Source organism: Tenebrio molitor, chromosome 8, assembly GCF_963966145.1.
Source record: "Tenebrio molitor chromosome 8, icTenMoli1.1, whole genome shotgun sequence".
NCBI classification, from domain to species: domain Eukaryota; kingdom Metazoa; phylum Arthropoda; class Insecta; order Coleoptera; family Tenebrionidae; genus Tenebrio; species Tenebrio molitor.
Window position 1 is genome coordinate 14,173,792 of NC_091053.1, and position 17,041 is coordinate 14,190,832.

The 17,041-nt window shown below is 36.3% G+C and overlaps 1 protein-coding gene and 2 long non-coding RNA genes across 7 annotated transcripts in view; all 3 read left to right on the plus strand.

Annotated features, from left to right (window-relative positions):
- LOC138136524 (protein tramtrack, beta isoform-like) overlaps positions 1-17,041 on the plus strand; it is a 108,262-nt gene that overhangs the window by 62,102 nt on the left and 29,119 nt on the right. The window lies entirely within an intron of this gene.
- Positions 5,237-7,904, plus strand: LOC138136536 (uncharacterized). 2 transcript variants are annotated; one of them, XR_011161327.1, is made up of 3 exons: positions 5,237-5,568; positions 5,619-6,846; positions 6,908-7,904. It is a non-coding gene; the product is annotated as an uncharacterized lncRNA (long non-coding RNA). The 2 variants fall into 2 exon arrangements; XR_011161326.1 differs by having other exon boundaries at positions 5,237-6,846.
- LOC138136538 (uncharacterized) lies at positions 14,285-16,160 on the plus strand. The gene is made up of 2 exons (XR_011161329.1): positions 14,285-15,922; positions 15,975-16,160. It is a non-coding gene; the product is annotated as an uncharacterized lncRNA (long non-coding RNA).

Sequence of the window (17,041 nt, forward strand, 5' to 3'; positions counted from 1 at the left end):
CGTCTTCACTCTCCTCTCGTCTTTTACAGTGTGTCCATTTTTAGGTACCATTTATTTTGATGTGGCCGTGAAGAACCCCAAAATTATCCTCGATGGATACGACTACCTCATTTACCGGAAGCTGCCCCACAAGACTGTCTGGACTTGTTCGCAATATTATACCACTTTCAAGCAGAACAGGTGTAAGACTAAAGTCACCACTATCGGAAGAGAAGCTTTGGTGGAAGGATGTCACAACCACGAGCCCAAGCTCATACAGTATACAGGGATGATGTCGCAAGTTGTCACTGTCAGGAAGGCTTACAAGAAGTCGTCTTTCTAACAGTACGCATAGATTGTAAAAACGTTTTGGAACGTCAGAGTGACATCGCCATGTCTTGGTTCCGTTTGGTGTAATTGTTAATAATATGAAATTAATTTTTTTCTTAGTGTGGCCAACTAGGGGCTGGTTGCTTTTGGAATGTTTCGTACTCAAAAATAAGTAGCAATTGGTGTTGGCAGAGGCATAATAAAATATTGATATAACCGGTGTTTTTTTAAATGTGGCGTCGAAGTTGGCGTCGATTGTGAACGCACCACCGGATTACAACTCTGATCAGCTGTTTAAATCTAACCTCACTTTCTTCATTGTTTGTTTTTAATCTGCAATTTGAAAAATCTGTGTTTTTACGACGAGTGGTTCATTCTCAATCGACTCTTCAATGCCAACTTCGACGCAAAATTAAAAAAAAAAAAACCATTATTATTTCCAAAATAATCGTTAGGAAAAAACAAACAAAATCGTTTCAGTCTAAAATGACATTTAACCAGCGTTTCCTTAGATTTTTTTGTAAAAATGACAAATTTACAGTTACCGAACAAGTGAGTTATCCATCGGGTGACAAATAAAACAACTCACTTTTTTAGTTTTTTTTGTAAAATTTTAGTAAAATATATGTAATTAGTTCCATACTACAGGTGTCCCTGAAATGGACGGCAAATTTTTAACCACGAGCTACTAGGCTTCATGTAGAACTCGGAAACAATATTTAAAAAATTCTCTCAAAAAATAAAGTGGCATTTAATTTTTGAGGTACATTTTCTTAAATTGGTTTTATTCTTCAATGTTGTCCCACAACCTTGTAGGTAAAATTTCGTCACATTTTAAAACTACACCCTTGTATATCATATTTTGTAAAATGTACGCCAATGCGAAGTAACCTCTAGGAAATATGCTTTAAAACAAGGAAACCGCATTTGTGTACATTTTATAAAATATGATATACAGGGTGTATTTTTAAAATGTGCCGAAATTTTACCTACGAGGTTGTAGAAAAACGTAGAAGACTAAAAGCAATTAAAAAAAATTGTAGCTCAAAAATTAAATGTCGTTTTATTTTTTGACAGAATTTTTTAAATATTTTTTCCGAGTTCTACATGAAGCCTAGTAGCTCGTGGTTAAAATTTTGCCGCGCATTTCAGGGACAGCCTGTATATTACAATTCAGAATAAGTGGCATCGCGGTAGGCGTTGGAAATTCAAATTTACGTTGGTAGCAAGACCCTTGCTAATAATACCCTAATTCCGACTCTCTTGGTATCATCCTTCGCTGTTAGTTTGGTTTTGGGATTCCTTTTGTGTTTATTTGTAAGTGTAAAAAAACTGTCTTTTTTGTAAGACACATTGCGCTCAGGATATTTTTATTTCTGGTGAGTCACCTCAAAATAAAATAATGACGGTTTCACATGTTTAGTAAATTTTTTGATAGAACGTAATACTCACTTTAAATAATCCACGCCTACCGCGATGCCACTTATTCTGAATTATACTATACTCGTTATTTAATATTGTTATTATTATTATTTGTAGAGTATGTAAGCAGATTGTATTACTACATTTTTCTAACATTTATTTTTTATTTCTTGACTAGTTTTACTACTTAAAGCTTGTATTTTGGTGTTGTTTTGTTAGACTTAAATCCCATCACTCCTCAAACCGACACCCAGAGGTAGGATTTGCTTCCAAATTGAATTTAGTACCTAAATTTTATTTGACCGGTTTGTTGATTTGTGTGAAATTTAATTGGGTCGCACTGATGGCAATAAATAAACTGAAACTGATTGAAGATTTTTTTCAAACTTGTTGGAACAAGAAAATTTGCCCCCGCACTCGTTCAATTGGCCACAAATTGGGGCCTGTGTACGATTCCCAACTGTTGTAGTGTAAGTTTTAAAAAAGTAGATTGATTTCTTAATAATAATAATCGTTATACGTTTCTCAATGTTTCTTTTTTTCCCAATTCTGTTAGGTAAGTACTCAAGATGCTCTCCCATTGATAAATTTCTTTTACGAACGCCGAGTTCACTTGCGCAAACGATCACAATCTCGCGTGAGATCGGAGTGCTTCAGGGTTATCTCGTCTGTCCTGTCTTGTTCGAACTTGCACACCGCTTAACACAAACTTCAACAGTTTGCAGTCGTACTAATCCAGACATTTTTTTAGGTGTGATTCATTTCGTTAAAGGTCACAAATACCCAAAGTTGATACTAGATAACAACGAATTCATCGTCCATCAGAAGGGCAGTTCAAGAACGAGATGGCGCTGCGCTCAATGCAACAAAACAAAGTGCAAAGCGGCCCTATTCACAACGGGAAAAGTAGTGCGAGTTTATTATGAGCACAACCACCCTCGGACAATGGAAAATCGGTACTTCGAGAGTCTCTTCAGTCAAAATGTTACTATTATCAAACACACTAATTAATCTGTTTATATTATATAATTCTATAAAGTTGTTCACCCAAAAACGTGTTTGTTTGAATGATTTGTATTGTTGTGTCAATTGAGTACGTGTAGTGGTCACCAGGTGGCGTGCGACGTGACTTTAGACACCATATTCTTGTTATGATTGTTCCCATTTGTTTTACACAGTACCGTGATAAAGTTTGTACTTTTCTTTCAACTCCTTTTTTCCAGCTTCTTATCTCTTGTCGCAGATAATACAATTAGTGTGATCTTGAACGGTTCATTATTCGTGGCAATCAAAAAGAAACTAGTGTCAAAATTAGTGTTAGAACTTTTTGCACCACGGTGCTGAGGGTTAAAGTGCTCTGAAGGTCAAAAGTTCAAGTGGAAGTGGTACCTTGCGTCCTTGCAACGTGAGAATAGGCTAAAGTAATGCTCCTATTTTTTATTTTATTTCTGGTGCAAAGACAATCACATGATTGCCAGTGGCATCATCTGTCAAATTAAAAATGGCGAAAGTGTGATGGAAGGGTTTTTAATTTGTTTTTCGCTTATAAAATTGACATTTACCCTTTATTTATTTATTCGTGCTGAACTGGTATCATTTTAGGAATGGTTTACTTTCGGCAAGGGACCAAGTACCCCAAATTAATCTTAGACGGTCACGTCTACACGATCCACACAAAATTCAACGGCAAAACGAGATGGCGTTGCACTCGCACCATGAAAAACAAATGCAATGCGAGACTCTACTCTTATGGGAGAGTAGTGGAATGTTTGCGCAAGCACAATCACGAGCCCGTGGTGCAAGACCAAGATCAAGCCAAGCTGAGTGGTCAAATGGTCACCATCATAAGAAGAGAAAAATGAAACGTGTAGATTTTTGCAATAAATTGTTACCTGTCAAAAGTGGTGTTATTACGTAATTGTTTCTAGTGACACATGTCACGACTAACATTGTATTGTATGATATAAGCGAGGAATGTTTCTTTTTAGGAATGGTTTACTTTCGGCAAGGGACCAAGTACCCCAAATTAATCTTAGACGGTCACCTCTACATAATGCACATAAAATTCAACGGCAAAACGAGATGGCGTTGCACTCGCAACGTGAAAAACAAGTGCACCGCGACACTCTACTCTTATGGGAGAGTAGTGGAATGTTTGCACAAGCACAATCACGAGCCTGTGGTGCAAGACCAAGATCAGGCCAAGCTGAGTGGTCAAATGGTTACCATCATAAGAAGAGAAAAATGAAACGTGTAGATTTTTGCAATAAATTGTTACCTGTCAAAAGTGGTATTATTACGTAGGTACCTAATTGTTTCTAGTGACACATGTCAACACTAACACTGTTACTGTATTGTATGATATAAGCGAGTAATGTTTCTTTTTAGGGGTGGTTTACTTTATTGAAGGGAAAAAGTATCCTCGACTGATACTAGATAGAAATATTTTTATCATCTACTCAAAGTTTGAAGGCAAGACTAGGTGGCGCTGCTCGCTCAACACCAGAAACAGGTGCAGAGCGAGACTGTTGTCCTACGGGAGAGTACTGGAGTGCAGCAGCTCTCACAACCACCCCCCCATGATGCAAGAGGACGCTTATCGGAATCTCTGCAGCCACAAAGTCACAATCGTCAGAAAAAAGATCTAATCTGAATGTATTTTCATAAACAATAAAGACACTTGCACTGTTATTATTATTGTTGAAATGGCAGTTGTCAAATTTATTTCGGCAAGGCTAGTGACTAGTTGTACTGATTTGTTGTTTTTAGGAGTGATCCACGTCGTTCGCGGTCACAAGAACCCCAAACTGCTCTTGGACAAAAACGAATTCGTTATTAACCACAAGTTCAGAGACAAGACGAGATGGAGGTGCACCTCGTACTACAAGACGAAGTGCAGATGTGTTCTGGTGACTCACGGAAAAGTCGTTAACGTGGTCCACGACCACAACCACAGCCCAAGCATCGAAGTGTGCAATTACGACAATCTTTTCAGTCAGAAAGTGTCAATCATTCGGAACTGACAGCTGTCAACAGGATTAGTTTATTAAAAAAACACTTGATAGAACTGTCAAAGTATGACTTATAAGTTATAACGCCCAAATACACGTTTGTTCTGTGTTTCTTTGTATGATTTTGTACTGTTCTTTTTGTTTATTGTCGGAACTGAAATGGACCAAACATTTTTCTTTTAGGTGATGTCATATATTTAAAGTAGACTCAAGTTGCAAAAAACCATGGATGAAAAATTAGGTTGGTATTTGCTGTCATCGTCTTTGGTAATTTTGACGAATCAATATTGTTAGCATTGCCGTAATTTAAATCTATTTATGCTGTACCTAACCTCAAATAAATAATTACTAAAAATGGTCGCTATAAAATTCACACTAACGAAAGTTCTGTTGCATATTGCAACTATACAGGTGATTCATATAGTATCATACAAACTTTAACCGGTGGTAGATTCCAACCCCTAGACACTCTTACAAAAATGTTTAGGTTCTATGGTTAAAATTAGTGATGGGCAATGGAAATATTTCCAATTGGAAATATTTCCGTTTCGGAAATATTTCAGAAACGGAAACATTATAAATTTCCTTAAGTTTTCCAGCTTGAAATTTTACCGCCAAATCTCAGAAACATAACCTCTAATGTAAACTGCTGACTCAAATTACTCAAGTAGGGTATATTGCAATGCAATTCCCAACGTTCTGTGTTCGCAACGACCAAATCATAATCTATTAAATTAATGTAATGAAAATGAAATAGCACGTGTTTGTAACTGAATTTACCTGACCTGAATCTGAAACTCAAAGTTGTTACATATTCTCATTTTCGGTAAGTTCTATGATCTTTTTTAACAAAAACCCGTGAAAGTTTTGATATAGGACATGGTTAAACACAAAAGTGCTGTGTGGAGTCATTTTAAAAGGCTGCCAGGCAATAAGGTTTCATGCCTCTACTGCCATAAACAGTATTTCGGAAATGCAACGAGGATGATGTCGCATATTACAAATGAATGTAGACGCTGCCCTTCTGCAAGACTATTGGCTAGCACTTCCAAAACTGGAACCTGTAAAAGTAGCACATCTTCAACTTGGGGATCATTCTCTGATGATAACGTAAATGAGAAAAATATTCAATCCAAAGTTACTTCATTTATTGATAAAATGTGTCCAAATGAGAATGAAAAATTAAATATGATGATAGGTAGGGCAATATATGATGCTGCACTACCTTTTACAATTGTAGAAAATCAAAAATTTAAAGATTTCATCAAATGCTTAAGGCCCTCTTATAATCTCCCCTGTAGGAAATCTATTGCAACATCAATTATGGACAAGATATATTCACAAATAAAAACATCTGTAACTCAGATGCTTGAACAAAGCACATCATTAAGTATGTTATGTGATGGATGGAGTGATATAAATAACACTCCAATACTGAATATAATATTTACTACCCCAGAACCTGTTTTCTACAAAGCTGTACATACACAGTTTATCTTCGAGATATTAAATGAAGCAATAGAAGCAGTTGGTAGTGAAAAAGTCCATGCATTTGTAAGTGATAATGCTAGGAACATGAAAGCTGCTTGGAATTTGCTAAAAGAAAAGTACCAAACTCTTATAATTTATGGCTGTTTAGCCCATGGATTGAATCTTTTAGCTAAAGATATCGCCAGCCTTGAAGATTTTAGCAACATTATTGCACACACAAAAAAATTGTGCAGACATTTCGCAATAAACATCTTCCCAGCCAACTATTCAAGAAAATTCAAACAGAAAGTGGAAATGGACAAGCTCTTCATGTACCTGTTGAAACTCGATGGGGAACATACACAAAATGTCTACAGTCAGTATTAAAGAATAAAGAAAATTTGCAAACTGCAGCTGTAAAGCAACAAATACAAAATCAGATTGAAATTAGTGTTAGAAATAAGATCCTGGATGAAGATACCTACTGGCCTGGAGTAGAAAGATGTTTAAAAATTTTAACTCCTATTTCAGAGGCAATCCATAAGTTAGAAGCAGATAAAAACACCATAGGCTGTGTTGTAGGTCTAATTAAATATATAGAAAACTCAATTTCGGAGCATTCATCTTTATTTAGGTTAGTTTGTGAGATGTGGTCATTATTTTGCAATGATTTTAACGTTTATTTTTTTATTTAGTGGTGACGTTGGGAGAAAAATTAAAGCTATGTTTTACCATCGAAAGGAATTTGTTTGTCATGATATACATTATGCTGCAAGTTTATTAGATGCCAGACAACAGGTAGCCTTATCTGAAGATGAAATTGAAAAGGCAGTAGATAAAATATTGGAAGTCGGTACTAACATGAGTTTAGAAAGAGAGCAACTACTTATTGATATTGGTGAATATCGTGCACGAGAAAAACTGTGGAAATCAAAAACAATTTGGGAAGCTGCAAGAAAAATGGAACCTGTAACGTGGTGGAAAGGCCTTTGCAGCACCAGATCTTTGGCTGCAGTAGCTGAACGGATATTAAATTTTCCAGCTACATCAGCAGCAGCTGAGCGAAATTTTAAAACATTTTCTTTAATTAAAACAAAAAAACGAAATCGGCTAACCTTGGAACGGACAGAGAAAATGGTGTATATAAAATCAAACATTAAGTTTTTCAACATAGAAAGTGAAAGTATAGATAAAAATGATGACATTGAAGTTGAAAGTCTTCCAGGAGAGACGATGGAGATCGAAACAAATGAGTATGAATATGAAAGTATCTCTTCCGAAAATGAAGATGTTAGTTCAAGTTCAGAGTTATGTGATGATGACACGATTACTATTGACAGTATTGACACTGATAATGTCCAAGAAATAGAGGAGACTGATAATGATATTTGCGGTACTAAAATTTATGCCAAAAATATTGAAGACACTTGTGATGAAATTGTAAATATAGAAAAAACTCCAAATGTTGCTTATTATGACGGAAATCTGCATGACACGGAGTTCATTTATGTATATGAAAATAAATAAAAAAATTATGAAAGTGAAACTTATATACAAGACTGGAATAGTGATCTTTTTTTCTTTTTTTTTTATGTTATTTGTTATAACTATTTTATATTCTTATGAATGCATTTATTTTCTGTTACTGTTTTATTTTTTTTCTTTAATAAATTTAAAAATTATGTAGTTAAACTTAAACATTAAATAAGTGAACTCCTTATGCACAACCAAAAACCCTACAATAGGTCAAAATTCTGTCGCTGATATGAAAAAATGGTTTATTAAATCTTAAAACATTGTCAACAAACATTCTGTTTGATGTTTGTTTGAAATGAATATTACCCGTAACTTAACAAAAATATATTGAAGAAAAGCAAGTAAATTAGGTTACAACGTCTCGCACGGAGAGCTAAAGTAATATTGAGTTGACAAAACTTGTCGGGGGTGCAGGTACCTAGACCATCCCTGTGTAAGGACAAGTGGGGGTGCGAGTACCTGCCATTTTAACGTGAACATGCCGCCCCCGTTGGAGACCTCCAGGTCTACAATAACTAAGACTACTGACAAAGATATAACTTATACATTGATTCACCTTACATCTATGTTACAAATAATGTTTTGAACCTAACCTGAACAACAAGGAAAGAAAAAGCTAACCTAATTAACCTAAACTAGAACACTCGTTGAGTTTTTTGAACGTCTGTGACGTGATCATAAGTTGTCTGTCGATGTCACTACACTATCACTAACTATCTATCGGTAATGGACACACTTTGGCCGTTGGACGTTTACAAATTCCCTGGGGCGTCCTAATTGTCACTACCCTGACGCGACTGTCTGGTCCGGGATGAGTTTCCAGGATGCGACCCAATTTCCACAGTAGAGGAGGGAGGTTATCGTCTGCGATGAGAACCATGGTGCCTTCAGAAATTGTATTAAAGGGCTGTGTTCTCCATTTGCTTCGTTTTTGTAACGTGGAAATGTATTCTCGTGTCCAGCGGGCCCAAAAATGTTGTCGCAGCTGCTCGATCCGCTGCCACCGGGATAGACGGTTGTCCGGTACTGGTCGCAGATTAGTCTCGACAGGGGCTGTCAGTGATTCTCCGATGAGGAAATGTCCGGGAATGAGTACCTCAAAATCAAGGGGATCATTTGACATAGGAGTAATAGGGCGCGAATTGAGGCACGCTTCGATGCGTGTTAGGAGAGTGTACATCTCTTCATAAGTGACCAAAGAGACACCAAGGATTTTTCTGAGATGGCTTTTAACCAATTTAACCCCAGACTCCCAAATACCACCCATATGAGGACTACTCGGCGGTATGAAATGCCAAGATATGTTTTGACGTTTTAACGCTTCTAATACGTTAACTTCAAATTCCGAGGATTCTAAAAAGCGTTTCATGTTTTGTAATTCATTTTTTGCCCCTACAAAGTTACTCCCATTATCACAATAAATATTTAAAACATTACCACGTCTGGACAAAAAACGTTTTAAAGCATTTGTAAAGGACTCAGAAGTTAGATCGCCTACCAGTTCCATGTGTACAGCTTTCGTCGCGAGACATATGAATAATGCAATGTAGGATTTGACAGGTTTACTTCTTTTATTACCCTGTTTAATTAGAATTGACCCGGCGTAGTCAATACCTACATTAATGAAGGGTCTTGTCGGTTCGATTCTAACATTCGGTAAATCACCCATCTTTTGAATGAAACGCCTCGGACGAGTTTTGAAACATTTGACACATTCAAAAATAATTTTTCTGACTAAACTTTGAGCTGCTACGGGCCAGTATTTTTGTCTTAGTGCTGCTAGAGTTAACTGTTGTCCGCCGTGCAACTGTTGCTCGTGGTATTGCTTAATAAGTAACCGAGTGACATAATGTTTTGAAGGTAGGAGGATCTGATGTTTTTTGTCATATGAAAAATTACTGTTTCCGATACGACCTCCTACTCTTAGCAAATTATCGTTAGGATCAATAAATGGATTTAATGATAATAATCGACTATTTTTGTTTAGTTTCTTATTATTGGATTCACGCGACAAAACATGAATTTCCTCAGCAAATTCGCGTTTTTGAACATAGGCAATTATTCGATTATGAGCTTGTGTTAATTCAAGACACGTTAAGCTACTGTTAACTCTTTGATTTTTGTTGCGACAGTTATTAATGAAACGTAAACAATATCCAATGACGCGCTGTAGTTTAGCGAAGGAAGAAAATTTTGAGATAACTGGTAACTCCGGCTGGTTGCAAGTTGTTAACGCAGTTTTTCTTTTTTCTAGCATACCAGTGTCTTCTGGAATTGGAGCTGGTATTAATACCGGCCATTCGGATAAATCTTTAGACAAAAATCGTGGTCCGTGCCACCATATTTCTGATTTAATTAATGTTTCCGAGTACATTCCGCGTGTTATTACGTCTGCAGGGTTATCCTTTGTACTAATGTGATGGCAATCGTTCACTGAAGTTAAATCCTGAATTTCGGACACGCGATTTGCTACAAAAACCTGCCACGAATTCGGAGATGCAGCTAGCCAAGCTAGTATAATGCTGGAGTCCGTCCACAAATATTGTTTTGTTATTTTAAGGTTCAAAGCAGAGGCCGTCTTGTGAATTAGACGCGCCAATAAAAGAGCTGCGCACAATTCGAGTCTAGGTAAACTGACAGTTTTTAATGGTGCAACACGACTCTTAGCACATAATAATTGCGTGGAATATTCTCCTTGACTATTTCGCGATCGTAAATAAATAGCTGCTCCATAAGCTGACATGGAAGCATCAGCAAAACCGTGTATTTCTAATAGGGTTACTGGAACCTGCGGAATAACCTTGCGTAAAATATTTAGGTTACTCAAGTGACATAATTCATTTAGAAAGCGGTGCCATTCCTCTGTTAATGGATTAGGAACAGATTGGTCCCACGGTAACTTTAACTGCCATAGTTTCTGCAGTACTAATTTTGCATTTACTACGAAGGGGGCTATTAAACCTAGGGGATCAAAAATCTTAGCTATTGTCGATAGTATCGACCGCTTTGTTATTTTTCCTGGAACGGGTGAATTTGCAATGACAAATTTTAATGTATCTTCTTTGGAGTTCCAGGTAAGACCAAGTGTTTTGATGTCGCCGTCCTTGTCTAAGTTTATTGCAGTATTGTCGGACGTATCAGAATTTACCGTTGGTAACAGAAAAGGGTCGTTCGAGGCCCATTTTCGAAGGTTAAATTGTCCCTGCTTTAAAATTTCTATTATTTGGTCACGTAGAACTAAAGTTTCTTGGAAAGTGTTGTGACCACACAGCAGATCATCCATGTAAAAACATTGTCTTATTGTGGCGCACGCTAACGGAAAATTATTTATATTTTCAATCGCCAATTGTTGTATACAACGCATTGCCAAAAACGGAGCTGACGTGGTGCCGTAGGTGACAGTCTTTAGCCTATAAATCTCTAATGGGGAATCAACACTTTCGCGCCAAAGAATTCGTTGGAAATCCGCGTCTCTTTCATCGATATTGATTTGCCTATACATTTTCTCTATGTCTGAACTTATGACGTATTGGAAACAACGAAATCTAGCCAAAATTAAAAACAAATCTTGTTGTAAGTTAGGACCGGGCAGTAAATTATCATTAAGACTGAGCCCGTTTGAAGTTTTACTTGACCCGTCAAAAACGACTCTCAATTTGGTTGTTGTGGATGAATCTTTAATTACGGCATGGTGCGGTAAATAACAGGAATTGCGCTTGTCAATTTCTCCCGACGGTACCAACTCCATGTGTCCCAATTCCAAATACTCTTTCATGAAATTACTGTAGGGTTGCCGCAATTCGCGCTGTGAATTGTTGAGTTTTCTTTCAACTGAATAGAATCTCTTTTTTGTTTGTTCCAAAGAGGAACCTAAATCGTATTTATTGTTTTTAAATGGCAACCTGACGATAAATCTCCCGTTTTCATCACGTGCAAAATTATTTTGAAAATGGCCTTCACATTGTAACTCATCGGAGGATAAATTGTTTTTATGACTTATTTCCTCTAGTATCCAGAATTTGGCTACCTGCTTTTCTAAGGTACTCTGTGAAAGAGCACTTAGATGACAAGATGTTTTCAAAGATTCTTTGAGTTTTATGGACCCTGCAATAACCCATCCCAATTTAGTTTCCTGGAAGTGTGGTTGGTGACCACTTTGTGAAATTCTCCCATCACTCAATAAATTCCAAAATAGCTCGGCTCCGATAAGTAGATCTACGGGGCGAGTTTTATGAAACAGGGGATCCGCTAATTTAATATTAGGAGGAATGTAAATTAACGATTTGTCAATTACGTCGTTAGGTAAATCTTCTGTTATCTTTGGTACCACGAAACACTTAAATTGTTCACAAATTGACTGGTCAACACGAGACTTCATGATTACCTTTGTCGCCTGCGTTATAGTGGAAATGGTTTGGTTTATTCCACCAACGGTTAAATTTGTTTTGTGGAGATTCAGATTCAATTTAGTGACCATATGTTCTGAAATAAAATTTGATTGTGACCCAGCATCCAAAAGGGCTCTACATTCAACGTATTGGTTCGAACTATTTTTAACAAGCACGATGGCTGTGGAAAGAAGAACGAATTTATTCCGTAAAAAAGCATTGTTATTTACGGTGTCTACTGCCGTTAGTACTTCGTTATTTGTTGTTTGTTCGCTCTCTTGGTGCAAAATGGTATGGTGTCGTTCGTTGCATTTTCGACATGAATATTTTGATTTGCAGTTTTGAACTTGGTGATTGTTGAAAAGGCAATTAAAACATAGTTTATGATTTTTCACCTGCTTTTTTCGTTCAGTGATCGATAAGTCTAACAATTGCGAACATTGATAGATAGGGTGTTCACCCTTACAGAAATGACATGTTACATTACCACCTTTAACTGATTGGGCATGATATACGTTGACTCGCGTTTTATTATCCGAAAGTTTTTGATTATTCGATTGTCCAACTTGTTGTGATGCTTTAGTATGATTTTTGTTTATGACATTTACCGACGCTAGAAACTGACACCTTTTTTCTAAGAAATCTTTTAAATCTGATAATTTGGGCATTTCAGAAGTGTCTAACGTGGCCTCCCAGTCTTTTTTCGTACTATAATCTAGTTTAGTGTTAATTACTGTGACTATAATTGAATCCCACGACTCTACCGGAATATTTAGAACTTTCAGGGCTTCCAAATGTAATGTTACTGTGTCTAATAATTGACGTAATGAAGCATCTGAATTTTTAATTATGTTAGGTGCTGTGAGGATTGAATTTATATGATCTTGGATGATTAACCTATCATTTTTGAATCGTCTTTTAAGAATATCAGGAGCAATGTTGTAGTTTGCACTAGATACTGACAATGCTTCAATGGCCCGAAGCGCTTCACCGGTTAGGCATGATCTGAGAAAGTTTAACTTTTGACAATCATTTAAATTATTGTCTTTACCAACGAGACTACCAAAACTATCATAAAATGCAAGAAATTCCGAATACGCTCCACCAAAGGTGGGTAACTTGATTTTTGGTAAAATATTGCTACTTTGTAAAACTCTGTTATGATTCGACTCCGCTGTGTTCGAATCGAGCCGACTAGTCCCAGCACGCGGGTCTAGCACGGGCAGACGCTTTGATAAGTGATTGTTGATAGCCGCTATTACTTTGAAATACGTATTTTCAAATTTTCGAATTCTAGATCTAAGCTTTCGTCATTCGGGTTTAATTCAGCCATTCGTATTTGAACTTCCTCAAACTCCCGAAACGCTACTTCTAGGGAAGCCTTGCGTGTTTTTAATAATTCGATGTCGTCATTCTCCCCAAAACCTACTACAAATGTTTCCCCTCTAGTCAATTTTCCCTTAATATGACCTCGTTTTGATTTAAGAGCTGAAAACTCAGCCATCTCAGATCAATCAAACTTTTCTGGACACTTATGAAAATTGTACGGTAGGATTTGATAAAAGGAACGGAAATCACTGACCTGTATTGCCCTCGGCTTGTATAGTTGAGACTACTTCGTCTGCAGACTCTCTGGTGATGGTCACTACGGACGCTTCTTGTTTTGATGTGCTGGTGCAGTTTCCCAGTTTCACTCACAAACACTAGAAACTGACTTGATTTTCGAAGGACCGATGTATGTTTTTGCGGTATATCCGGCTCGAAGATAGACCAATGTTTGATGTTTGTTTGAAATGAGTATTATCCGTAACTTAACAAAAATATATTGAAGAAAAGCAAGTAAATTAGGTTACAACGTCTCGCACGGAGAGCTAAAGTAATATTGAGTTGACAAAACTTGTCGGGGGTGCAGGTACCTAGACCATCCCTGTGTAAGGACAAGTGGGGGTGCGAGTACCTGCCATTTTAACGTGAACACATTCTTCATGGTTATTTGGTCTTTTTTTGAAGAGTAAAAGAACCCCAATATGATGGAGCACACATTTTCAAAATTACAATGTTTCTTAAATTTCCGGAAATATTTCGGAAATTTTTGCCGGAAATATTTCCAAATTATAAATTTCCGGAAATTTCCCATCACTAGTTAAAATTGTTGAAGAGTGTACTACCACCTTTTAAAAACTGTACATAAATGAAAATATTTTACGTTAAAACAAACTGTCAGGCATTGTTGTCAAAATGAAACTAAAGCGAACTTTATAATACCAATATTTTGGAAATCGAAAAAAATATCTTAAATCCACTACGGTAACATTGCAAGGTAATGATGTACGAGTATATCTCTGTTTACACTGTATTACCGTTAATAATAGTAATAACAATAATTGATTTTTTTGTTTGAAAATTTTTTTTCATGTACTACAGGGTGAGCAACAATAACTGATTCAGTTGGCAAAAAAAAATTTTACATAAAATTTTCAAGACTGAATTGTACCTATTTCGGTTTGTTTTATTGACAGCTGGTATACATTTCAAATTTAAAACTCTTGGTTTTTGTAATCGTTTATTAATAAAATGGTTTTCTCGTTGGAACATGACATAAAAGTCACCAAAAATCACCAGAATTTATTGCCAACTCAATCTGTACTTGTTGCTCACACGGTATTCCGGACACGGAATCTTGGTCAACATTTTTTAGACGTTTTTAAGAAAAATGATGTAAATCAATCATTAGTGTCATTAATCAATGACAATTATTAAAAATCACTTTTTTGTTCTTGTGACATCAAAAAAGCAGGGAAATGGCATTATCGAGTCAAAAGTTGGGTTATATTCAATAAAGGCCAGTTCACACATATTTGTCAGTTAAATATCAGTTGTGGCCAAGTTTCCATGACCGCAATTGTACATTTAAATATCCTTGATAAGGTAGTATAGTTGACTCAAGTTGCAAAAAACCACTTGTCATTTGCAACAGCATTTTTTTCATATTTTTGAACCAAATAGAGACACAAAGGGACCAGAAAATCATAGTTTGGGTTGAATATTTTCCATATAAGTACAGTTTTAAAGTAATTTCAATTGGCTAATGCCATAAAAGTGCTGTTGCAAATGCAAAGTGGTTTTTTGCAACTTGCGTCAACTTTAAGTAGTTAGTACGCCAATTTTGGGACACTGTATGTAAATTTTCGAAGGTCAGTTGCAAAGTTGTTTTTTGCAACTTGAGTCAACTTTAATTTTCGGAATAGACTCTGTAATGTTGGTATTAGATAACTATAGCTTCGAATTCAATCTGAAAGAGGGAGAGGAGACTTGATCGAAGTGTACTTCTTATCTTGAGTCGAAGTGTCTTGCCGAACTTGTCACTCATGACTTTTTGGTGGAAACTGTCAATTCACACAATCATTCTGCATTCTTCATTATTTTCGACCCAAAGTCGTCCAGAAAGTCACTATTACAAAAAGAAAATGATGCGCTTTCGTCAAAATTATTTGTTTTCTGTCAAAATTTGCTGTCATTTTTATACAGTCTTTTTTCTAAATTTAATAAATCTGTTCTGCTGTCAGACCGTTTTCGTAAAAATGCGTAATCTGAAATTTCAATTTTGACCTTTACCCAAATTGCAGGAGCGCAGCGAAAGATGGCGCCACTTAGTGTAACTCGCGACCAATTCTCTCCCCCTTTACTCTAAATTTTGTCCAAAATCGCACCACATCTTTTCGGATATACGGAGTGAACTAAAGTTTAATTTGTGAGTAGCAACACCATAAATCCGCGACCCGCGAGGTTTATTTCTCGCACACTCTGTAACTGTCCATATTTACGTGTGTCGTTTTAGGCCTCATCTATGTCATTCCTGGTCGGAAGAATCCTAAATTGGTGCTGGACCACAACGAGTTCGTTATTAATCGAAAGTTCAAGAACAGAACCACTTGGAGGTGTACGTCATATCGTAAGACAAAGTGTGGTTGTCATTTGATGACACGCGAGAAAATTGTCAAGGTGTACAGTGCGCACAACCACGCCCCCTGTTCGAAAAATCGCAATTATGTCGACGTTGTCTGTCAAAGAGTGTCAATCATACAAAAGAACTGATTTTAAATTGTGCTTGTTCCAGTGGAATGCAAAAGATGAGTCGTAGATTGATTGTCAATATACACTTGTAAAACAAATTTAGAAACATTTTGCATATTTTTGAAAAGATATTTTTATTTTCGGGCGTGATTTTTGACAACTACATACTTAAACTGGCTCTGTACGAATCAATCTACGACTACACCTTCGACCATCTGAGCTTCCAAATTTATTTGATCTCACACCAATATTTTTTGTTCATTTAAAATATTTTTCTATTCGTTTTAATTTCTTGATTGTTGCCGCTTCTATGATTTTCCTTTACGAAACGTCACATCTTTAGTTGGGGAAATAAATGATTTCGGAAAAGAATGATGGAAATGTATATTTTTTCTGCTGCGAATCTTTTTTTACACTTGGAGTAGAGATCCAAATTTTGAAGTTCACTGATCTAAATCTTTGATGTTTGCGAAGATTTTTACCATTTTGACAATTTTTGACAATCCACAAACTGACAGAATCGCATTTTGACATTGACTATCAAACACTTGTTACAAAGTGAAAAGATAATTTTGTAAAAATTCCAAATAAACAATTCGTTGCTCATTATGTTGATTTTTTTCCTCTATTTTACCACTTCATCTACATCACCAAAATGGCAAAATGTCGGTAAGCGACACTGTAGTAGATTATTTTGGATTACAAATATTTTCTTTCAGATTGTGTCATTCACGTAATCCCGGCCCAAAAAAATCCGAAACTTATACTCAACAAGTATTCTTTCCATTGTAAGAAGAAGTTGTCAAAAAAAACTCTCTGGAGGTGTACTTC